General features: G+C 35.7%; 1 long non-coding RNA gene across 1 annotated transcript in view; it reads left to right on the top strand.

Annotated features, from left to right (window-relative positions):
- Positions 1 to 26296, top strand: part of LOC105882992 (uncharacterized) — a 79084-nt gene that overhangs the window by 11897 nt on the left and 40891 nt on the right. Inside the window, exon 2 of the long non-coding RNA XR_001159593.2 lies at positions 2574 to 2783. This is a non-coding gene — a long non-coding RNA (uncharacterized LOC105882992). The remainder of the gene's footprint in view (positions 1 to 2573; positions 2784 to 26296) is intronic.

The following is a 26296-nucleotide window of genomic DNA, read 5'->3' as shown; positions in this document are numbered from 1 at the left end:
ATAAACTTAACCTTCTAAATAGCATATTGGCCCAAACTACAAAGATTTTTGGAAGAGTAAATGATAATATTCTATGTAGGCAGAGCTGATAAAGAGCTAATGTGTTTGATCAATGTATTTCTACCAGTTTTTTCAAGCCAATGGAATTTTGATCATTGTGATATTTGATAGTAATTAATATAAAGAAATGAATGTAGAATACCCATTCTAAAAGCATTTTTATTTTCTGGTAATGTGAGAAATCTAGGATCGCTTTTAGTAACTTTCTTTAAGTAGAATTTATTACAAGGTCTAGATATTATAAAACTCAAAAGACCAGAAAAATAACTTAATATGTGAAACATATTAATTTCTTTTTAATTTGGACCCTTCACTGAGGTCCATATTTTCAAGGGAAATTAAACTGTCCTGTAAAATTACATAGCTATGTATTATCGTTACGCTATAAGAGCTAGAAATAATAAGAAACCACATTTTTATACTGCAAATGACTACCATTATAAAATCTTTTATGTAAATCTCTTTATTGCTTAGTATTTAAATTATAAATTAATAATTGATGAAAATTATAACATATACTCTGGGGAGTTAAAAAGAACAAAAATAATTTTCCCAGATCTTAAATTCAAAAGCTAGATTCTACATTTTGATTTTTCAAAAATATTTCTCTGAATCGTTTTATTCCAAAATAATATATAACTACACAATTTACTATGTTTAATAGTTTTTTGGTAACTGAAGTGGGCAGACATTAAGTATTGTGTAGATTTTCTCTAATACATTTTGATATTTTTAACATATATATGAATATTCACATGTATGTGTACATAATTACATATACATATTTAATTAAAACCAAAATAGAATCCCTTTATTAATACTGCTTGAGTATCATCATTAATCATTTCATGAATGTGCAGACACAGACATATAAAGGCTAAAATAATTTGGAATGCCAAAATATAATTTTCAAAATTTAAAAATACAACTCTCATATAAATAAAACATGTTAAAGATTTTTAAACTCATTAAACAGTAAACCAGCAGAATGGTAAAGCTGATTAAGAGAACTTTATGAACAGCAATTTATATTATCAGTCTGGAAAGAATGCTGAAATAAGTTGGCTAAGTTAGTGACAAAATCGATCTATGTCCTCTAGGGCAGTAAAACATAATCTTTGAAATTATCTTTGCTTCTGCAAAGAAATAATTTGCATCCACGGTGGACAAGGTATACAATTTAGAATGCAATTTTTGGAGTTAGGCCCTAAGCAATAGTAATTAGTAAGTGCAACAAAAAAAGTATATCCTCTATAGGGTTAAGTAGTCCTTGCATGTTCCTGTCAGATAATGCTCCAAAGCATTACCTTGGAAAGGACATGCAGCTATTTTTTAAATTTTATTTTTAATTTAATTTAATTTATTTTATTTTTTTATTTTCAAGTTTTGGATTTTTTTAACAGAAAGGAAGTATTATATAATCCTATTCTTTTTTTTTTTTTTTTTTTGAGACAGAGTCTCACTTTGTTGCCTAGGCTAGAGTGAGTGCCATGGCGTCAGCCTAGCTCACAGCAACCTCAGACTCCTGGGCTCAAGCGATCCTTCTGCCTCAGCCTCCCAAGTAGCTGGGACTACAGGCATGCGCCACCATGCCCGGCTAATTTTTTCTATATATATTAGTTGGCCAATTAGTTTCTTTCTATTTATAGTAGAGACGGGGTCTCGCTCTTGCTCAGGCTGGTTTTGAACTCCTGACCTCGAGCAATCCGCCCGCCTCGGCCTCCCAGAGAGCTAGGATTACAGGCGTGAGCCACCGCGCCCGGCCTTAATCCTATTCTTTTTAAACATCAGAACTTTTTATTATAATAAAAAAGTTTATAGTTTATTTCTTCAGAAGCCCTTGGGAAATAGATAATTTATATTATATATATATATATTTCAGAATATTACTGGGGTACAAATGTTTAGGTTGCATATATTGCCTTTACCCCGGCTGAGTCAGAGCTTCAAGCGTGTGCATTCCCCAGACAGTGCATATTAGGTGTGAATATACCACCATATGTGCTTAATTTATAATTTATGAGCCAAGTTTTACCAATGCTGATCATCTTAGGGGAGACAACTTTGTATATTTCAATAAGTTAACAGAAAGAACCAAGAGTCATTTCAATTGTAAGTGTTGATCAAACTAGCAGTCAGGTCTGTATACAGACAACGTAGAGCTCAATCCTTCCAGTTTTCTGTCAGTGATACAACTACCATTGTAGAGACCAATCTGCTGCCATCTGTTAGACTAAGACTCCAAAAACTGAAAAGATTCTTTGGTAAAGTTCTATTTCCTGGGAGTGGGGTAGGGTAGGGTGTAAAACCTAAAACTGAACTGTGGCCATGATAAAAAAGAATCTCCATTTCTTTCTCCTCCCTTCCCTTCTTCCTACCTTCCTTCCTTCCTCCATTCCTTCCTTCTTTTCTTCCCTCTCTTCTTCCTTCCTTCTTTTCTCCCATTCTTGCTCCTTTCCTTCTCATTCTCTCTTTCTAGATTATGGAAGCTTATGTTCTCCTTTTGTCAAAAGTGCAGGGTGCCTGGGATGTAAAGTGAGGAAACCCGAACAGCCCATAATTTGGTGAGATAAACAAGAGTCATTGAGCAACATGGAGGAACCACAGTAAGCAAGTCAGTAAGCAGATAAAACACACAGCGACAGGTGCTTCTCCAAGAAAAAAGCCTGTGCAGGCTAGGTTTCTTTCTGATGTGGGATGTTGAAGCAGCAGAAAACTCCCAGGTAAGATTTTTTTCCTGTATTGGATGGTGGTACAAAGTTGACTCTGAAATTATTCCAGAGATGCAATGCAATGCAATTCAAATCCATGGGGGCAGGGGTAAGGTATTTGCTACATTAGGAATTAAACCACATTGTAAACTTAGAAGAGTGAAAACAAGGCACTGAGTCAGTAACAGACAAAAGGCATTATTGCAGTAAAAAATTCAGCTTAAGAAAAATGGTGTTTAAAAAAAATTATCAATGCTATTAAAATTTTAGATTGTTTTTATTTTCTTCCTTTATGATTTTTTATATAATTTTAAGAATAAATGTGAATTATTATAATACATAAAGCATATTCTATCAAAGTTCAAAGTTGTATGGTAACCATAATATATACAAGCACATATAGGAGCATTACACCTCACACTTCTGTTAAATTGAAGAATTTAAGTAGAGTTTTCTTTTATCTCACTTGTCGAAATTAAAGAATAATGAGGTTTGTATGGCAACAACAACAAAAAAGTCAAGGAACAAAGTCCCTCGTTGCTAAGATTGGATTGTAGAAAGATTACTTTACCATATACTGCCCAACATTTTAGGTTTCTGTTTTTCGTCAAAGCAGATCTGGCAGAGAAACACATGTTTTCAGTTTTGCTCCATGAAAAGATAATCTTCGCTTTAGTATTCATTATGCACAATGTATGCAAAATGCAATGAGCCAACTGACTCACACTTTGGTGTCATGCAAATAAAACCTAAACACAAGAAAGTGTAACATCTAGTAAAATGTGCATAAAACCACAAAGGCTAAGATAAGAAAATGGATAGCTAAAAAATGCAATTAGCACATTCACTGAGGGCCATCAGCAGAATTTGGAGATGAGCCATACAAATATAATTTTGTGCTTTTGGCTAAGAATAACATTACATTTATAGGCAAATATAGGCTCACGTTTGCAGAGCAGTTTCTGCATTTGATAAAACAAATGAAAGTTGAAAGCTTCTATGAAGATAGGTGAAAGGGAGGCCTCAAAATGTGATTGTTTTTAAAAAAAGATAAGTATATATGCTTTATGATTTTTTGATGTTTTCAATGGTGTTCATGTTCTCTTACAATATTTGAAAAATATAATTCAATCATTCAATATTTTAATAATATAAGTAAGAAACAGGCTTTAAAGTTTGTCTTTTTTCCCTAGAAGAGTGGATAGTTGAATATATATATGTGTGTGTATGTGTATACATATGTATATATATTTATAGTTTTTATGGCTTGATCTCTTTTTTTTGTTTTTAGCTTGGATGCTTGGCTTTTTCAATCAATTCATGCAAAATCAGTTTGACTGTTTTGTCTAAGTGACAAATTAAAATTGATTATAAAACCCATAGAGCTCAGATATTTAGGTTACTAATCCTAAAAGACTATCAAGTAGTCAGTTATTCCAAGTAGTTAAATTGGGTGAGATAACCAGAAACTAGCATGACAGATTATTATTCAAGAGGTCAGACTCAAGTGTGGGAAAATAGAGGGACGTGGGAAATGAGGAGAGTAACAGGAGAGCACTGGTTTTCCAAAATATAAGAAAGTCCCTGGAAGAAAAGGGCAAGATGATAATTTTTTTTCTAAATTCGATCCTACATACAAAATTTAAAAGTAGTTTGGTCTATTTCAGTGGTCCTTGAACTTTTTGGATTTTTGTCACCACTTAACGATGATTACCACATGGTCATAGTCACACTATGACAGTATTTCTGAAACCCGTAGAAGCTTCCATAGTCACCACGGGATTCATGCAGTTGCTCTGTAGTGTTGTGGCTTTGAGAATAACTGATTATTGCAGAGAAAGACTTTCTTAAAGACTCAAGTGGCAAAGATCTGGATTTGCTAAGTAACCGTCCATGTCACTCTGAAAACATACCCACCTGCTTTCACTCCTTCTCCCCAGCAAATCCTCATCTGCTCCAGAGCACGCCACAGGACCCTTTTTGCTCCATATTCCATCTGACAGACATTGCAATGACCATATGTATTCTTAGTTGTAACCAAAATACATTTTGCACATTGCTCAAAATTTGGCAGCACACCCGGGAAACATTTGTGGTACATCCCCATATGCCCCAGCACACCAGCGGAGGGCAACTGATTCATTTGATCATTTCAGTCACACAGAGACAAACAAAAATGTTTGACAAACATGACCTGCAACATAGTAAAAAACAAAAAAGAACAAACAAGTAAGTTCTAGTCGACACCAGTTTGAAGGAAGAAAAGGCATTCGTGAGGACAAGAGTGGAATATGAATTCAAATTTGAGATGCTCGTGTTGGGTTCTCTATTCTGTATTTGCTTTTAATTGACACTGGAGCATATCCAAATGTTTGTTGTTGATATGTATTTATATGGTAAAAGGGTGCAATCTGTGAGCTACAAGAGGATAATGACAGCTGGTAATTTATTTCTAGTTTATTAATATTTTTCAAGTATATTCTTTGAAATTATTTGTTCAGGAGGAATTGAGAAGCTTGAGTTCCAGTTCTACAAGGGACTAGCTATGCAGCCTTGGGCCTGATACTTAATCCATTTCTGAGTCTTCATATTTGTAAACCATGATTGATTAATAAAGACCTCCCTGATAGGGTAATTGAGGGGATTAGGTAAGATAACATGTGGAAAGCATTTAGCAGTATCTACAAATAACAAGTGCTCAGTAAGTCCAACCTGTTATAATTATCCAGCCTATTTGTGAGTACGTCCAGATATTTAAACACTTGGGGTAAAGTAAATTAAGTGTAACTCTGAAATCACATTATAGCAAAATTCAGAATGTCACAGGGCCTGCGAAGCTTAAATTAGCAGGATAATGGTGAGTAACTTCCTGGAAATAGTCCGAGATAGGAATGTGTAATTCGAAATTATTCTGTATAAAAAAAATTTGTCATTTAATCTAGGATTTATGAGAGCTAAAGTGTACAAATTTGTTTCTTCACTTCTTCTTTGAAATGTTTCAGTGTATCCTAAACAGTGAGGATGACACTGGCATTGGGAGTCTCATGATTCTGTGAAACAAAAAGAAGGAAATCAATTAGAATAATGATTGTTTTTCATCACTGAGTATTGTTTTTGGAATCTATTTGCCAGGCATCTATTTCCTGTGTCCAGAGGTATCCAGAAAATGGTTCTATTAAGGACATTTCATATGTGAAAAAGTCTAGGCATACCAACATGCTAAAAGATATTGTAATATAGAATAAGAACTTTGAATATTTGAGGAAACAAAGTAGGATGAATAAGTACTTGCTGAGAGGAGTGGCAGCCTGACATAATTATGATCCAGAAAGCCACCTTGGAGAGCAGCACACCTGAGAACAGTCTGTGCCACGGCCATGGCACATTTCAGCAGGTGTCAGACTGGCCCAAGGGTGAGCTTCCTTAGACCCTAGTTGCAAGAGAGTTCTTTTTCAGGTCATTGAATGCTAGCTTGGGTTCATTTTTACTTATCCATCTTCTACTTGCAGTCTATGGGAAAACATCACCTTCAAAGTTGGTTTTTCATTTTCTGGGGAAGATTGAAGCTTGCAAAATAAAATGCCACAGTCTTCCACGGTCAATGACAGCATCTTTCAAAGAGTGAGTTCTGTTTAGTTGGGTACCTCCCTGCTGTGCTTGTAGCTTCTTAAACATCATGAAGTTAAAGAAGAAAAAGAAGAAAAAAAAAACCAAAAAACAAAGAAAGAGGATATATCATGTGATTAATGGGCAAGTTACCACTATGGACAATTGTGACTCAACTGGAGTTAAAAAAAACTGGAAGGCATGGTTCTTCTTCATTTAAAAAATCGCACAGCTTAAAAATAATAAAATCTATGTATTTCTGATTAATTTACATGAAGAAATTCAGGGCCATTTAAAGTTTAAAGATTCTTAATGGGCCTTTTAACAGTTCTCATAGATTTTTGTTTAGTGTAAAGGTAATTTCATCCTATAAATTAGTTCAGCCTATCCTCAGATATTTCACCAAAGAGGTAAAGATCTATCTTAACACATCACCTAACTATGTTACTCTCAGGATACAGCTCTTGCTCTCCAGTAAAAGCATAATAGTTCAACAAAATTAGCAATTCTTTAAATCATAGCATGACTTCAGTGTGTTCTTTCTTATATCAATATTAGGAACCATGGCAGTAGGTATTCCAATTTGGATATTCAAGTTTAAAACATTCTGAAGTTCCATCTTGACCTAAATGAAAAGATATTTTTAAAATTGTTAGCCTAAAGCTAGCCTAAAGCTAACTTTCAAATACAAAAAAGTGCAAATAGTCTTGCATATTCTAACTTCTAGAATCTAGAAGCAAATCTTTCCCTATGGTTTAAATAATAACAATAATTTCTTTTAATATAATCATAACTGTCAATAATTTTTGGCAGTTAGGATCACAGAAATTAAAATTTTAGAATCAGAAAGATTCCTTAAAAAACATTAAATGCAACCTTCTGTTATAAACGAGGTAACAGAGTTGTGGACAGTCTGGGAGGGTGCCTAAATCATCTCATACTGTGATCATTTATTTGAAGTTTTTGTTCAAATTTCCAAAAATGAAATGAATCCTTAACCATGTATAATACCATAAAAATGATAGTCTACTGAAAACAATACACTACAATTAGAAGCCAAAAATTTTATGGAAAACTTGATCCAAGGCAAGGAACGGGGAAAAGATTGAGCTTTGTTACAGCAATATATAGAATAGGATGTATAATTCAGCTTACTTCCAAGTTTAAATTAATTGGGAAGACGTTTAGTTACCTGTGTGTTCCTCAGAATTCAATTCCTCAATGTGCTTTGTGAAAGTATTTCTGGGGTTAAAAAGTTTGGGAAACATTGCATACTCTATTTCTATTTGGAGATTCAGAGTGTATATTAGTCTTTAAGAATTTGGGAAGTCTTGAGGATATCCATTTAACTTTATTTTACCCAGCATTTTTCTTCTTTCCTCATGTGCTCTCCACTTTGTTTAACCAAACATTTATTAATATCCCTTAGAACACATTTGTGGCTTATCATTACCATCTATTTCTTATCCTATTTCATGTTTTAAAAGTCATTTAATATTATTAAGGTTTGTAATTGGGAAAATTAATCTGTTTTTGCAGATTTATAAAGGTTGAATGCATCATGATTATTTACTTTGCTCTGTAATAATATTCAAATCAATTTCTGCTTATCTCATTTTTACATGAGGTTTGTCCTCTTAATAACATTCAGTTTACCAAATATGGCAAAAATGCATTTTCATTTCTCACATAGCTAGAAAATCTTTGCAATATCTGGGCAAATAATTTGCTTCCTGCATTTCCTAGTGTACATCTATTTGCATTGCTCTGTCAATACGCTTGAGTTGCAAATGTAAACATTGAAATGATCTGAAATTCCCTCTGACAGAGAGGTTTCCACCACTGATATTCATTTCTCCTTGTACGTTTTGCTGTGTGAACAATTCCTTTCTTTGTTCACACATTAAGGCTTTGCCAGAGGCAGGCGTTTATGGCACTAATATACAGAATGTTGTGGGTATCGCTTTCATTATCTGAAAGAAGAGCAGATAAAAACAACACTGAACTCTAAGGCATAAACAAATACAAAAGATTTCAAAGACCGCCCGCTGAGGTTTTCTTCAACTTTAATATATAACCATCTAAACCTGAGTGTGGGGTGTGTGTATGTGAACATGGGAGCACGTGAGCGTGTCTCTCTCTATGAGATAGGGAGAAAGAAGATAGAGTTTGCCTCACATCATTGTTTTCAATGCCACTTTCGTTTTGCCTCTAAAAAGACACCAGAAACACAATTTTGTAATATATTTACTCATACAAAATATAGTCTTGAAATAACAGAGAAAGTTTATTATTACTGATATGAGTGTTTCAACCAAGAAGACCATTTATATTTTAGGGAAAAAATGATGAAAAGAGAAAAACATTGGGCTGCATTCAACTATTTTTGTGAAAATCTTAAATGAAATTTGAGGATATACAGAGGAAACAAAAGAAACTGAAAGAGGCATCACTAACTTCAGGCTCTCCCCAGAGGTTACGTGATTGAGAGGATTAGGCACTTTCGCTAATGAGACTCAGGCTTAATCTAAGCTTTAAAAGGAACTTGTGGAATTTGTAATAACTCTCTCTAATGTCCACAGCACTCTCTTCTCCACTTAGCTCTCTTTTCATTAGGCATGTCTAGATTAACACCAATATGCACCACATAATTTTTATGTAGTCACATCTCGAAGGAAGTCAGAACTGAGTGGACATTTTCAGCTTTCTTTATTAATCACATTTATCAGTATGAAGGGGGGAGCATCCAGGAAATATTAATATCATTCTCACTTCATAGACAAGAGACTAGAAACTGATTTGCTCAAGTTCATAGAGTGAAGCTGGAGTAGACACAGGTGGGTAAAGTAAGTTTCATGCCTTGATTAGTCCAAAGCTTACTACTTACTGCACCTTACTGCCCAGAGGCTGAAAAATAAACCAGTGATGTGTCCTTTGCTGCTAGAGGCAGAAAAAGGAAATGCAAGGAGTCAGCTTCCTCCAATGCAGCCCTGCCACGCCACCAGGTTGTCCGAGTGCATATCTTGAAGTATGAATTCTGGAAATAAAGTAGGGCTCACAAGGGTTGATAGTGAATGAATGGAGTTAACCCTACAAGCAAGTTGTATTAATTTTGAAACTATTTTATTTTCCACACATTCCTCCTGAAGCAAGGACAGCCTTCTCCTTCTTGTCATTACAGTACGGGACAATGGAAAGTCAGGAGGAGGCACACGGGTGCTTTTCTCCTTCTCTGTACCAAATGAAAGCTATAAAGGGAAAGAGAGAATTAGCTATTGCTGCATTAAGAAAATGAGGTGCCAAGTGAAAACCCCAAATCTTAATTTTACAACCACTGAGAAGTTTCAGTTCAGGATGCATGCTGGGAGGCAAGCTGCACATCATGTGAAATTCATGGCCCGCGTCTCAAGACAGCATCATTGGTACTTTGGAGCCTAATGCTGTATTTGGCACAGCAAGAGATATTTGAAAATCTGAAGAGTCCATGTTTCAAGAGGTCCTGTCCAGAGAATTCTCTCTGGTCTCTATAGTGCATCTCTGTAAGCAGTGAAATAGTCCAAGCAAAGTAACCAGCATACCACAGATATCAAAGAAAAGGCTTAGTTCAGTTGTGTTCAGTCTCTAACAGTCCTGCGAGTTGCTGGGAGTCATTGAGATGCGTGGTGGTGAACACCATATTGCTCCTCTGCCAGTCAGCCCTTGTACTGCAACTATAACAAATGTCCACAAACTTGGTGGCTCAAACAACACAAATTTCTTATCTTACAGTTCTAGAAGTCAAAGTTCCAAAATGAGTCACACTGAGCTCAAAACGAGGTGTAAGCAGGACTGCCTTCCTTTCTGGAGGCTCCAGGGGAGAATCCCTTTGTTTCCTTGCCTTTTCTAGCTTTTTAAGGCTGTGTTCATTGGCAGGATTGCCAGCAGTGGAAGGTTTAGCCTTCTCACATCCTATTATTGCATCCTTCTTTTCTGCCGTTACATCTCCTTTGACTCTGACTCAGTTCTGTCTCTCTCTTCCATGTTCAAAGACCCCTGGGATGATATGAACCCAACCCAGAAAATACAGGATATTATTCTTACCTGAAGACCAGCTCGTTAGCAACTTTAATTCCATCTGTAACCTTAATAACCTTAATTCCCCTATTCCATATAACATAACATGTTCACAGATTCAGGATTAGCATGAAAATATCTTTGGGGGAATTGGTCTGCTTGAAGCAGCTCTATAGCCTCCTATCTCCTGTCCTGGCACCATGTTATCTCTATATTGATATAGTGAAGTCATGTCTTGGTTTAGTCATGCTCTTTTATGTTAATCAGATTCCCACACATATCACCGCTCTTAATTTTTAAAATAAATACAAAATGCCCATTTTATGGATGGAAAATAAGGACTAGGTGACTTTGCCATTGCTGTATTGGTGGCAAGGGCTGATAGTGAAGTCCAGATTGTCTCTAGATTTGCTGGTGCTCTTGCTATGTAACAGCCTCTCATGTAGATACAAATATAAGAAAAATTTATATAAATACATACAGACATGTTTATCCACACATTTATTTAATGCATATGCACATTCTTGGTCTCACTGTTTATCGATGAAGTGAGAATGGTGATACTTCCCTCTTAGGGCTATTGACAGAATTAAAGAGAGAAGATAATTGGTATCTGACACCAAGATAAGACAGGAAACTGGATGGCTTCATAAATGAGTCTTGCACATCCCTCTCACCCTTCCCAAAGTTCTAAAACAATGTTTTAAAAATTAAAATTTTTGGTGGGGCTCAGAGTCTCTAGGACCTGCTGATCCCTAGTGTTTTATACCAAGCTGGAACCTGAACTTATTATAACCTGCTTGGGCCCTGTGGGTATATACGTTTATATCCTTGAAATAAGTCAGCAAGGAGAAGTGAAAAACCCATGAATATTTCATAATATCAATTTTTTCTTAACATACACCAATGTCCAAACTCCTTGGTTCAGGAATAGTGCATTACATTATGCTTTTCTTAAGGCAGATCAGGAACCACTCAGCAGAAAGAAATATTAAATAAAGAGAGAAAGAACAACATGCGTTTTTGGACACAGTAATATTTAGTGTCAAATTTCTCTCTCTCTCTCTCTCTTTCTCTCTCTCTCTCTCTCTCTCTCTTTCTCTCTAATCTTTCCCCCTGCTAACTAAGATTCAAGATAATACTCTACTGCTACTAAATGATCTTCCAGAATTGTAGGTCACACTTCTTTGGTGGAGGAAGGTTCCCTTCATCTGATCATGTGTGCTGATGAGATCAAGGTCAGCCATGGATAAAACATGAACATGGCATTAAGACAGAGCATTCTAGTGCCTAGAATAAAAGCAAATTAATTATTCCTTTCTGAACAGATCTTTTATAATGTGAATGATCCTGCAGAATCAAGGGATAAACGTATAATTTGTAATTACACTACATGCAATAATCTCCATATAATTCTTTTACAAATGATAGATCCATTTTAGCATCAAACTGAAAAGAAGCCTGCCAAAAAAAAAAACAAAAAAAAACACTTGAAATTGATGCACACAACATTTTCACCTAGAGTTCAAAGCTATCTATAGAAGCAGAAATTTTGTGATTTTCTTTTTTAAAAAGTATATGAAACTTATTCATAGGAAGCGGTACTCTACTATAGAGAATAGTAGAATTAGCAGAAAAAATAGATAGTAACTTTGTATAAAGAATTTTTTTCCAGCTTTTATAACTAACCTCTTCTGTAGATAATTTCTCTTGGTTTGGGCTATTTTCCTCTATAGAGTTATTTATTTATTTATTTTGTATTTTGACTCAAAACAAGAGCAATACATTTTAGAAATAATGGCAGTCATAGTTTTTAAGCTAGAGGAGTGGACTGTTTTTTTTTTAAAAAAGTAATATATTCTAAAATCATTTAAAAAGGATAACCAATTTGAACAATATAATACAGGGCCTTTTCTAAGCATCTTAAGATAAAAGCTAATGAATGATCTCAGAAAGCATTAGAAACTAAAAACACTATTTAGGAAAATAAATTGATTACATTACAATGCCATCCCCACTACTATCTTAAAATAAAATTTGTCTTATAGGTTTTGACACATCTTCTGATTTCTCACTATAAAAGATAAAAATAAAAACTCTCAATAATAATAAAAACTAATGCTATCTTTTTTACTGTTGGTAGAATTTGGAAATAATATTCACTAAGTATGGGATTATTGACCTGCCTATACTATGCCTTGTGTGACGTAGCAGAGCCATTTGCTCAGAAAAAAAGTGTGCATGTGTGTGAGATGGGTAGGTATTTTATTATTCTCTATTTTCTGATCTATAGATTAGAAACTAAAAGTCTGAACCATGCTGAAAACTGAATACCAGTTCCTTCACTCACCTTTAAGTATCACAAAGACAGGAAATGATCTATATATTTTTTAATACACTTTATAACCAGTGTCTACTATAATATCAGGAATATATAGACTGAATATTTTTTGAATGAATGAATAGAAGTGGCTAGTAAAAACAGGAAGTTAATAAATAGGGTACATTAACAAAAATTAAAAACAAAAATAATTCTTGAGCTAAAATAAGATTTATGGATATAGTTGGAATCTCTCTGTTTGAGGCAAAATCAAGAAACTCATACCTAGAAATATTCTGGTATCTTGTTTTTTTTAATTCCAAGAATAAAGGAAAAAATTATAGGAATTTAGAAATGCTTTTTTTTTTTTTTTCTTACACTTTTCTAGTATAGAGGAAGAAGACACTGTTGAAAGGCATCCTAGCATTGAGGCTGTTTTGGAAAGGTAGCTAAACATAACTTGCCAGAAATAGAAGTGGGACATTTACTTTGAGAGCTGTTTTACACTCACATAATAACAGTTTGGTTACAGAGAGATTTCTGGCTTAGGAATCAGAGGACCGTGTTCCAGGTTCAGCTAATCACAAACTAAGTAGGTCCTTTTAGAAAAGTCAATTGTATTTTTACATTCTAACCATAACCAGTTTGGAAAAAACCCCGAAAGCATTAAAAAAAAAACTTAGCGAACTCTTAGGAATAAATTTACTGAAAGGTTTACAAGTCTCCTACGTTGGCAACAACTAATGCTACTTAGAGAAATTAAAGACCTAGGTAAATGAAGATATATTTTCATAGATTGGAAAAGCTCAGTATTTTTAGATGTTAATTATCTCCAAATTTATCTATATATTCAATCAAAATCCCAGAAGACTTTTTTTGTAGAAGTTGACAACTTGATTCTAAAATTCGTATGGAAATGCAAAGGACTTAGAATAGCCTGGAAAATCTTGAAGACAAAAAAGAGTTGGAAGACAACTTGATTTTGAAATTTACACAGGAGAGGAACTCCAGAATTATGAATGTGGCAGTTTATATGGTAACTGCTATGAAAGAAGGATACAAATCTTATCTTCCCAATGTAAATAAATCTTCACTCAAATAAAAGAGGAAGGTCCCTAATTTACAATCCTTTGAAATGAAAACAAATGGTTTCTAGTTTCATTCCCCTTTGAAATGTAAACATACACTGTTAAAAGGTGGAGAGCAAATGTTTTGCAGGGTCAAAAGGAGGCATTCTGTCTGTATAGCATGTCAATTTCCATTGCTCAGGAGGCTGGGTCTCTGTGGGAATAATGACATATCTAGAAAAGACTGACTTCCCAAGTGCAGGCCATAATATCTCTGTCTCAACTTGTCAACTCTGCCTCTATGGGATGAATGGAGTAATATATACATTAAAGAAATGAGTGTGACTTTATCCCAATGAAACTTACAAAACAAATGGCAGGGCAGATTTAACTACTGGCCTATAGCTTGTGATGGTTAATTAGGTATCAACTTGATTGGGTTAAGGGATACCCAGGTGGCTAGTCATGAACCATATGACAATTCAGTCAACAATGGATCTAATATACAACAGTGCTCTTATAAGATTATAACAGAGCTGAAAATTTCTATCATCTGGTGACATTGTATTAATAGTTCTAGTAACATAATGCAATTTACTATACTATACTTTTAATCATTATTTTAGAGGGTACCCCTTCTACTTATGAAAGAATATGTGGTTACCCTGGCAGCAGTTGTATACGTCTTGTGTTTACCACATCTCTTGATCTCATCATTTTCTCTTTTGCTTGATTTAATTTCATGTTGTTTTGTTCATCATGGCCCCTACGCATACAAAATTCACTGCTAATGATGACAGTAAGAGGCCATCTTGAGTGATAGACTTGGAAACAAGATTAAAATTGATTAAGGACTATGAAGGCAGAAAATTAGTGATGGTCATTGCTCTCCATTCAGGTGTAGCCCATTCCACAAGAGCTACCATCTTGAAGAGCAAGAACAGAGTATCAAAAACTCTTAAAGATCTGCTTTATTGAGGGCAACAAGACTAACAAAAATTTAAGTAAGGCTTACATCAGATGTGGAGAGACTTCTAATGACCTGGATTGAAGACCAGACACAGAAGCGTATCCCTCCCAGCACCATGACAATCATGGCCAAAGCAAAAATTTGTTTGCAATGTTGAAAGAAAAGGCTGGACCAAACTAAGATGTTGAATTTGCTGCTATCTCTGCGTGGTTTAAATGATTCAAGAATCATTATTCATTACACAATGTGAAAGTGAGTGGGGAGTCTGCAAGTGCAGATGTGAAGGCAGCTGAAGAATTTTTGGAAACTCTAGATAAGCTGATTGTGGAGGAAAATTACTTGCCAGAACAAATCTTTAAAATGGATGAAACCTTCTATTCTGGAAACTGATGCCTGAAAGGACTTTTATCCATAAGGAGGCCAGTTCAATGCCAGGTTTCGAGGCTTTTAAGGACATAACAGTCTTGAGTGGGGACAGTGTTTCACACTATGAACTGAGACCCTTGGTGATCTGACACAATGAACCACAGGGCCTTCAAGCATATCAATAAGCACACACTGCCAGTGCACTATAGGAGCAAAAAGAAGTAATGGAGGACCCAGCTCCTCTGTCAAAATGCCCTCCTAAATTGCTATTCCAGTGAAATGAAGAAGCACTGAAGAATAAAATACCTTTCAAGATTTTGTTTATTGTTAATAATGATTCTGCACATCCTCCTTCTGTTGGCGATTTTTAGCCCATCAAAGTGGTGTTTCTCCCCACAAACACCATCTCTTGAACCAACCTATGGTTCACGGAGTTATAGCAGCTTTTAAGGCTTACAACCTCAGGAGGATCTTTGCCCAGGCTGTTGCTGTAACCGAGGAAGACACTGAGAAGACACTGATGCAATTCTGGTAGGAATACAACATCTATGAATGCATCAAGAACTTTGTTTGAACTTGGGGTGAAATCACTAAGGAATATATGAATGGCATCTGGAAAAAGACACTCAAGAGGTTTGCCTATGACTTCAAAGTATTTTCCAAGGATGAGGAGTTTGCTGTGGCTGAAATGGCAAGCAACTTTAACCAGAGTGTGGATGAGGATGGCATTGAGGAGCTCCTAGAGGTGGTTCCTGTGGAATTGACTAATGAGGAGTTGTTGGAACTATAACAGGAATGCAGAGCTAAAGAAGAGGCAGAGAAAAGGAAGAAGAAAAAAAAGAAGGAGCAGAAGAAAAAGGATCTTCAAGAAGATACACAGTGAAGGGTTTAGCAGAAGCTTTTGCAGACCTTAACAAACTGCTTAAAGTGGTTGAAAACATGGACCTCAATGCCAAAAGGTTTTCATTTAATATTTAATAGAAAAAATGTTCATGGTGTATTAGCTGCTTACAAGCAAATTTATGATTAAAAGAAAATAAACAGACTACCATGGACATATTTCTGGAAAGAGTGACACCTCCTCAAGAAATGCTGCATTCAAGTCCTTCAGGAGGTATTCCAGAAGAAGACATTTTTATCACAGGAGATGACAGCCCCATGTGTTTTATTGTGTCCCTGAAGACCTTCCACTGAGACAAGATGTGATAGAAAAAGAAAGTGATAGTGATGATCCTGATCCTATGTAGGCCTAGGTGAATGTGTGTGTTAGATTTTAGCAAATGTGTGTTAGTTTTTAGTGAATGTGTATCTTAGTTTTTAGCCAAAAAGTTAGAAAGTAAAATAATAAATAAAAATTTCAAAATAAAAAAAGCTTATAGAAAATGATATAATGAAAGAAAACATTTTTGTACAGTTGTAAAATGTGTGTTATTACAAAAGAGTCAAAAATTAAAAACATGGAAATGTTTATAAATTAAAAAATTTTAGTAAGCTAAAGTTAATTATTGAACAAATAACATTTTAAAGATAAATTTAGTGTAGTCTAGGTGTGTTGGATTTATAAATTCCACAGTAGTGTACAGTAATGTCCTAGGTCTACACATTCACTCACCACTCACTCACAGGCTCACCCAGAGCAACTTCCAGTCCTGCATGCTCCATTCTTGGTAAATGCCCTATATAGGTGTACCATTTAAAAAAATATATTATGCTGTATTTTTATGGTACCTTTCCTATGTTTAGATATACAAATACTCATTATTATGTTATAATTGCCTCCGTATTCAGTACAGTAAGATGCTGTACAGGTTTGTAGCTTAAAAGCAATAAACCATACCATATAGCTTAGGTGTGTAGTAGGCTGTACCATCAGGTTTGCATAAGTACACTCTATGATGTTTGCACAACAATGAAATTGCCTAATGATGCATTTCTAAGAACAGATCCCTGACGTTAAGTGACATATGACTGTTTCTGGATATGTCTGTGAAAGTGTTTCCAAAGCAGATTAGCATTTGAATCAGTAGACTGCCTAAAGAAGATCCACCCACACCAACATGGGAAGGCATTGACCAATCCATGGAAGGACTAGATAGAACAAAAAAACAGAGGAAGGGTGAATTTGCTCTTTCTTCTGGAGCTGGGACACCCATCTTCTCCTGTCCTTGGACATCAAAACTTCAGGTTCTCTGGCCTTTAGACTCTGGAACTTGTACCACTCAGCTTCTTTGGTGTTTGAACTCCCAGACTTATACCAGCAGCCCCCTGGTTTCTCAGGCCCCTGGTCTTGTTGGTCTTGTACTGAGAGTTACACCATCTGTTTCCTCAGTCTTCAGGCCTTTGGACTCACACTGTATTACACTGCTGGTTTTCCTGATTTTCCAACTTGCAGATGGCATATTGTGGGATTTCTCTACCTCCATAATCATGTGAGCCAATTCCCATAATACATCTCCTCTTATATATGTATCTTTATGTGAGTGTATGTATGTGTATATAAGACATATATATCCTACTGATTCCATTTCCCTGGAGAATACTGACTAATACAGCTGTTCTAGAGTGATAGAAATCATATCATTGGTTTCCTTAGGAGTAGACCTTATTGAGTGCCAAGAAGGTCAAGCAACTTTCAAGAATAGTTAAAATATTCTTTATTTTTATTTGAGTGATGGCTATATGAGTACTTATTTGTTAAAACTTATCAAACTGTGCTGTTCATATCTGTGCATTTACTCCTATAAAATTTATTTCATTTTTGAAAAATCACTACAGATTCTTATAGCCATTAAAAAGATAATAGGGGAAAATGATGAACAATTTTATGCTCATTATTTCAACAACCTAGAACAATTGGACAAATTCCTTGAAAATCACAAACTGCCAAAATTCAACCAAGATGAAATAGATAATCTGAATAGCCATATAAGCATTGAAGAAATTGAATTTATGATTGAAAAGCTCCTGAAAAAGATATCTCCCGGATAAAATGGCTCCTCTGGAGGATTCTACTAAACATTTAAAGAAGAGTTAACATCAATTCTAATGTTCTAAATAATCTCCTTCAGAATACAGAAGAGGAGGGAAAACTTCCCAATTCATATTACGAAGCCAATATGAACATGATACCAGATAAGGCAAACAAAATAAAACAAAACAAACTATAGACCAATATCCCTCATAAATATAGATACAAAAATCCTTAACAAAACATTAACAAACAGAACTCATAAATGTCTAAAAATGGTTATACACCATAAATATCTAAAAAGGGTTATACATCAAGAGGGTTTTGTTTTAAGGTTACAAGGCTGGCTTAAATCTATTGATGTAATCTAACATATCAACAAATTCCAGATTTATCAGACTTTTAGGCTATGTATAAAGCAGTAAAAATCAGTCTGTCCTCAGATCTCACTTCCAACATTAAATGCAGATCAAATCTCCTATATTTAAATGGTAAATGAGAGATAGTATGTTCCTAATCTGAATTCATAACAGAAAATACATCCTCATTCATGTGTGCATGCACATAATGCACATTTATCCCTATACATAGCCAAATGAAAAAAAATGAAAAGATATATTTAAAAAATAGTAATGTTTCAGGGTAGTAGAATTATATGTGGCTTAAATTTTCCATTTTTAAAATATATTTTCTAGAATCAGCCTGAATAAATATTTAGATCCAGGGAAAAGAAAGAAATAATCTGAAGGGAGATATATGTGTTGGTATTTATCCTAAGTATACTCATCTTTTATTTTAATTTTGAAAATTATACCAAATGTCAATATAAACAATTATATAATACCAATAAATACTAAACTATTCTCACAGATAATTTCCCTCAAATTTATGCCTTTTTAAAAATAATATTCTAAAGGACAATGTCTGAGACATTTGACTATTACAGCTATAATGACTGACCACCAAATCAGGCTTAAACAGATTGTAAAATGCATTAACACTGACATGTTGAAAAAAATGATACCATTTCACAATAGTGAACTATTGTGGTCAAGTCATAAGAAATTATGCTTTTAAAACATACCTAAAAAACACTAACTTTCCATTATCACAAATTAGGTGTCTTCCATGGATAGATGCTATTATGACAATACAAATGAAAAGTACATCTGTGGCCATTATTATACTAACAGTCCAGCATTAATATAATGTCGAGGAATCAGATATAATTACAGTGAAAGCCTCATGGCTTAGATCTGCCACTGATTTCTTAAATAATCCATCTGGGAAGCTGAAAGAGTGAATCTGGGGGCATTTTTACCAAACAGAAAATTACATTCTCATTAACAATAACACATCAATTTTTATTTTAAGTTGGCATTAATGATAAAGCATGCATTTAATGTCATGGCTTTGAATATCAGATATCTCTCTTTCCTGGTTAATGTGTATTTTCAAACAATTCCAACTTCCCCAATTTAAAAATTGTAGATATGATTTTTATCCTTTGAATGAGGAAAGGTGAGGCTAATGGAAAACTGAAAGTCTTTCCTTGGTGGATCCTTCAGAAATTGCACCCACAGTCACACATGCACTCACACTCACCCACACTTCTGAGCTATCAGTGATAGCAGCATCTGTGTTTATCCCCAGTGAAGGGTGAGCTGGAGAAGTTGGGAGAGCAAAGTAGAAAGGGTCACTGAGAGAAAGGGTTGGAGTTGACACTTACATCCTTTCCCTTCTCTTTTTGCTTTTGGCTCTTATTTCTTCTCCTCCACAAACCCTACACGTAGCCTAATGAATAAAACTGACATTAACATAGGTTAAAGCTCTTCTAGATTCCCTGCTCTGCCACACAGGTAGAATGCCTAGAAACTATATTCCACAGACTCCCTTGCCAGCAGGCTTCTAGTTAGATCCTACCAATGAGAGACCCTTGCATGAAATTTCTAAGGAAGAAGAGAAGGAAAAAGGCATTATACTTTTTAACTTTAGACAGATCCTAGATGTTGGCAAATGGTAGAGGTGAAGTTTCACTTCTGGCATTTTGATGTCCTCCTGTGTATCAGCCACTTTGATGCTACGGGTATCTCTGACCTTTGATGATGGTTTTCCTAAAATTTTTGCATATACAGATTTCCAAAAAAAGACTTTCCTGGCCTTCATTACTCCAATCTTTCTATAGCTACATGAGCCTCTAACCCCATAAGAAACTTCTTCCCACTCAAAATACCAAGAGACTTTGTTTTCCTGACCAAAAGCCTAACTAATAGACTTTTCCATGGAGAAGATATTGATAACCTCAAATAATCTCTGGTTTGAGGCATGAGTGATCTTACTCATCTCACCACTACATTTTAAAAATATATATTGTTTTTACTTACAAAGCTAAATGAAATGAACAAATGAAACAACCAGATCACCATGGATAAAATCATACCTTCAGCACTCTGTAACATCATGGAATATCAAAGCCTCCATTATCACACTTTGAGTATGTAAATTACATCAGTCATTGTAAAACAGAAATACAATATGATGAAATGACAAGTTTATAGGTGAACTTTATAGGTGAATATATGAAAAAAATTATAGTAACTGACCAGTTTGATCCACAAATAGCAATTTTATATGGTTCAGCCTAAAAATAATATAAAATTTGAAATTATTTTTAGTAGAAATGGAATAACACTGTCTAATTACTCTTTAACTTTAGATAGATCCTAGATGTTGGCAAATGGTAGACGTGAAGTTTCACTTCTGGCATTTTGATGTACTCCTCTGTATCAGCCACTGTGATGCTACAGGTATCTCCGACCTTTGATGGTGGTCAGGAAAACAAAGTTACTTGTTGAGGTCCTGCTTCTTGTGTACAGACCCAGAGTCTGTGTGATCATGCTCCTGGGTATTGGCCCTCTGCATCCTGTCACTTTCCTCTGCCTATCAGGACACCATATTCATTGTTTGGGATCCCAGGGTGTTGATGGATGTATTGAATGGAGACTAAGTATTGTTATAGTATCATGTATAGTGCCTACTTCTACCAGACTTCTAAAATAGTAAATTAAAAAATTAAAGGTTATTCAGAGCAGGCTCAAGGTTAATAGGAACCCAATGTAGGAACTTAGAATATGTAGAAAAATTACCTCAGGGTTCAAGTCATGCAGATACTTGGTTGAGGTCTCTACTAAAAGTAGAAAGAAATTAATTGGCCAACTAAAATATATAGAAAAAATTACTAGTGCATTATGGCACATGCCTGTAGTCCCAGCTACTCGGGAGGCTGAGACAGAAGGATTGCTTGAGCCCAGGAGTTTGAGGTTGCTGCGAGCTAGGCTGATGCCATGGCACTCTAGTCTGGGCAACAGAGTGAGATTCTGACTCAAAAAACAAACAAATAAGAAAACTGACTCAGGATAGAGATATATTTTTTCCATGAAAGAATACAGACATACAGGTTTAGGCAGACAATCTGGAGCAGGTGGGTATGGTTTTCATCCACATGCTTAAGCTGGCTCATCACTCCCTAACCCACCTTACAGCTTGCAGACAAGAGGGAGGAGGTGAAGGACAACCAGCTTTGTGTATCAGACAACTTGAGTTGCATATATTATATGTCACTTCTGCTCATCCCCCACTGCCCATTGTCAGAGGACAACATCATCTTCTAAGGGATATCTAGCAGCAATGCCATGTGTTGAGCACTTTGGAGAAATTAGAAAGAGACAGGAATACATTAGAAGGGTAAATGAGCAACAAATGATAATGGCCTAAAGTAGTAGTTTGCACTCTTAAAAATTATTGAGGACCTCAAAGAGCTTCTGGTTATGTGAGTTGTATCCATTGATCTTTTACCATATTAGCAACACAAAGTGAGAAAATTTTAAAACATAAGAATACACCAACATATATTCTACTAATGATTAGAGTGATGAGATCATCCCATTATATAGGTTCTGAAAAATCCTGCTGAATATTTGGGAAAGAATAAGGTTGTAATAGGCAAAGGATATTTTAATATTATTATGAAAATAGTTTTGACCTAGTGTAGACCCTCTGAAATGGTCTTGGGATTTCTAGATCACACTTTGAGAGCAGTACTGGCTTAAAATAAGGTCATGTTAATGGAGTTGGCTAGGAGGAGTAAGTTTAGAGACCTTAACCTCTTCCATATGAGCGTCAACTATAGTCAATAGCCACAGATGAACGGGCACAGCGACTTTAGCCGACAGCCGTGATATGACTTTTCTAAGTTTTCATTTATCAAAATAAAACTGTAAACATTTAAAAATAACGTAATGAAAACATATATGTATATGTTACCTATTCTGATTTACATTACAAGTAAAGCTGCCTGTAAAGTAAAACAAGCTTTCAGTGCTTTAAAGCTTTCCTCATCACACAAGAGCAAAATGGATTCATCGTCAATGCACAGCACAAACTATCGTGCGGACTGTGAGTGGCAGCTGTGGGCAAGGATTCGTGGTCAGTGAGCACCGTGTAAGGCTGGTGTCGGGCCCCCTCCCTTCCCTAGATCAAAAAAGAAAAGGCTCATGAGACCAGACCCGCCAAGGACAAAACTGCCAGGCCCCACTGGGAGGAACCACACCCAGTTGTCCACCTGGATAAGAACATTTTGGCTCCTGGATTCCACAAATACCTCCAGCCCCTCCTGTTTCTCAATGACCACCCAAGGTCACAATGGAAAATCCCCAGCTCTTCCCACCAAAAGTCCCTAGCCAGGCCCAAAGGATATAAAAGGCTTTAGCCCCTTTAAATGGCGGTGACTTCTGGGCCCCCCCTCTCTTGGGGTCCCAGAAGCTCGTCCACGGGTGTATAATAAAGCCATGTTGGTTTGGCCCCCACTCTTTCTCTCTTTCTGTCTGTTTCTTGTCTTTGCCGCCAGCGAAAAACTTTACACACCGTACCCAAGTGGTTAAGGGAGTGGAAAATGATAGGACTTAGTGACATCCTTCGGTAAGATATAATTTGCAAACACAAGCTTCAACATCAGTTAAACTGTTACTGTTTTGAAGCTAATCTTTAAGGAGCACTGTACTAAATGCTTAAACTTAATTTAATCCTTGCCTAAACTTGGTGCTGTTAAGTTTTCCACAGGCAATATGTATAATGAACAATGTGTAGTGGTGTATAGTGGACAGTGTAAAATTTTCTAGCTACCCAGAACCAAAATTCTTCTAAAGCATGTGAAGTTTTGAATAAAAGCTTCTGGCTGATGTCTCAAAAATAACCTGTGCCTTTAGGGAAATCTTCTTCAAAACAAGCCTATAAGATTCTGATTTCTGTTGCTGCATAAAATTGATTTCTGCGTTTCTCTTGGTTCTGGTTCTGACACTGTTCCTGCTCTAGTTGTTCAGCAGTGCTTACTGCTCAATTCTTCTTCCATCTGTTTCTCCTGACTCTATCTTTGACCTGGATTCCATTCTTATTACACAGCTAAACTTAGTTCCTCAACACCTGTTCCAACTCTCCTCCTGTTGTTAACACTCCATTCTGGTATGTGAACTGGTTTTCCTGTATTCCAATTGGCAGTCTGGTCTAACTGCCCTCAGATATTCTGAAATATCCTCTAGGCATTACTTGCGAGGCAATATCGCAGCCATGCACCGCTCACAGTGAGCCCAGACCGAAACCTTTGGTTTTGGCATCAGCCGTTTTGGGTCTGGCTGTGGAGGAGGGATGCTGCAGGAAGAGAGAGTGAGGTGAGACCAAGAGCATACGAATGTGCTTCAGAGAAGAAAAAATTGCTTCTATTGACCCTAGGAACTGCCCGTAGAGTATCTGAGGTTTTTGTTTGTTCATTTTCTTTTTCTTTTTTCAAAGCATAATGCCTATAGTGATACGTTATAACTATAAGGTGCATGGTGAAGATCAGACTGTGCTGAATGTTTGAAGTGATGGTTAAGTTGGAGAAAACTTTCTGGAAGCAGTGTCCTTATATAGCAAATTTAAGGAAAGCAGTCATTTCATTTAAATTGACACAAGGAAGAGGTTATTTAGAGCTGTGGTCTCTAAACCGCCCTCCCCCCCCAGGCCACTGGTCATGGGCCGTTAGGGACCTCGCAGCAGAGCTCCACAGCACCGCCCCACCCCCCACGGTGGGAAAATAGTCTTCCATGAAACTTAGGAATGGCAGAGCGAGGGAGGGGATGGTGAGAGGCACACAGCAGGAGGAGTGAAGCTTCATCTGTGGCTTCTACTATGGCTTCTACAATGGCTGCAATGGCTTCTACAGCCATTTCCCAAGCTAGCATCACCATTGAGGTCCCCGCACCCACCCTCCAGGTTGGGGCCTGCTGCATTTGTTTGGGCAATGGAAAATATACAGGGCTCTTTTTAAAAAGTAATAAAAAATGTCATCACACATTAAAAAATGAACAATAATTCAATAATTCAGTATCAAGCTAGTGTTCACATTTTTCTGATTATCGTCTTATAAAAGGCTCATTTTTTTCTTTACATTGTGTTTGAATTAAGAGCCAGATAATGTTGCAACTGTTTGATATGTCTCTTTTCTCTTTAAAGCTATAGATTCCACCTGTCTTTTCCCCCTTCCCCTTACACTTGTTTGTCTGTTGAAGAAACCAGGTAATTTTCTTACAGAATTTCCCACCTTCTGGATTTTGCTGATTGCATCTTTGTGGTGTCCCCTGTATTTCCTGTGTATTGATTGTTGGATCCAAATGCATTATCGGACCATTTCAGAGGTGGTGGTGTGTACTTACTCAGGGGTTATATAATATCTAATGGCAATTCCTTTTATATTCTTGGCTATTGATAGTCATTTTCTAGATCCATTAATTCATTCGGAATTGCAAAATGGCAATATCCTATTCTAAAAACATTTCATAGTGTATTAACTGGAGTACTTCCATAAAGTGATGTTTCCCATCATGACATAATTGCTTACCTTGAGTTATACTTAATTAAAGTAAAGCAGGATAAACGCTAGGTTCCCCCTCCCTCTTGGGCCAGTGAGAGCCTATTTAAGTTGCCTCCTGAGTCCTTTCTACTATAACCTAGTAGTCTTTGACAGCTTCTTTGTTTTCTGGTATGACAGTAATTTTTAGGCTTATCTTGAACATTTCCTACCCGATCAGAACATCTGTTTCTCTAAGGATCTCTGAGTCCTTTTAGAAAGAATTCATAGTAGTTACCACAATGTGGACACTTAGGATGCTCATAGTTACTTAATTGGTCATAATTTCTAGGCCTTTTCAGTGGGCAGATAGGAAATACAGTTTTTATTTGTTTGTTTTTAAGATACAACACACCTGAATTCATATGGATACTTTTAATTCAAATTCAGGGCTATTGAATATTTATTCAACCTGTTAACCCTACATCTTTATCTCCTTTCCTCTCATGCTGAAAATCTTGATTTTTAATGACACCAATATAGTTATTCATTTGCTTTATTCTACACTACACACAAAGCTGTCTCTCAATAATACCACCAGTACCAACAAAAAATCATAAAAACAGTTTAAGATATGTTTGTAGGGTTTTTTTTTTTTTTTTTGCCCTATCAGGGCAAAATTATTGCATTTTTATGTCATTCTAAATGGTTTCTGTATTGTTATGCAACCAACTGACAAACATTTATATTTATTTATTTTATTTCACTTTTGATTTTTGGGAGACACTTTTAAAATTAATTTTCACAATTATTTCAAATAGTTTCATGTTTTTAAAGTTAAAATGACAAAGCAAATATGTTCCTAAAAGACAAACTTTTATTTCTGCGTTTATACTTTTATTTTTTCATTTCCACCTGTCTTCTCCACCTTTTCCCCTTCTATCCACCTATATGTCCATATTCTTTTGTTCTATATTGGGCACTTTCAAGAGTGAAATGGGGTTCTATTAATAATTGCACCTTAAGAACAAGACTATATGAGAACTGTCCAAGGAAAATCTGGCATATATGCCATTCTATCTTGAATACATCATTTAAAAATTCTATTTTTTCACCTTTAAAAATATAGCTCATATGTACACATTAGGTAGAACCACATCACATTGCCAATATTTGCTTTTTAACCTAAAAAAATGGCAATTTCATTTATACGTCCAATCTAAATATTTGTATGACTCCTAGATAAATGGAGGCACGCTATACTCATTTTCCCCAACTTTCCTTTTTCACTTAGA

This window comes from Microcebus murinus, chromosome 8, assembly GCF_040939455.1.
Source record: "Microcebus murinus isolate Inina chromosome 8, M.murinus_Inina_mat1.0, whole genome shotgun sequence".
Lineage (NCBI taxonomy): Eukaryota > Metazoa > Chordata > Mammalia > Primates > Cheirogaleidae > Microcebus > Microcebus murinus.
Note: the sequence above shows the minus strand (reverse complement) of the source record. Positions and strands in the feature narration are given on the sequence as shown.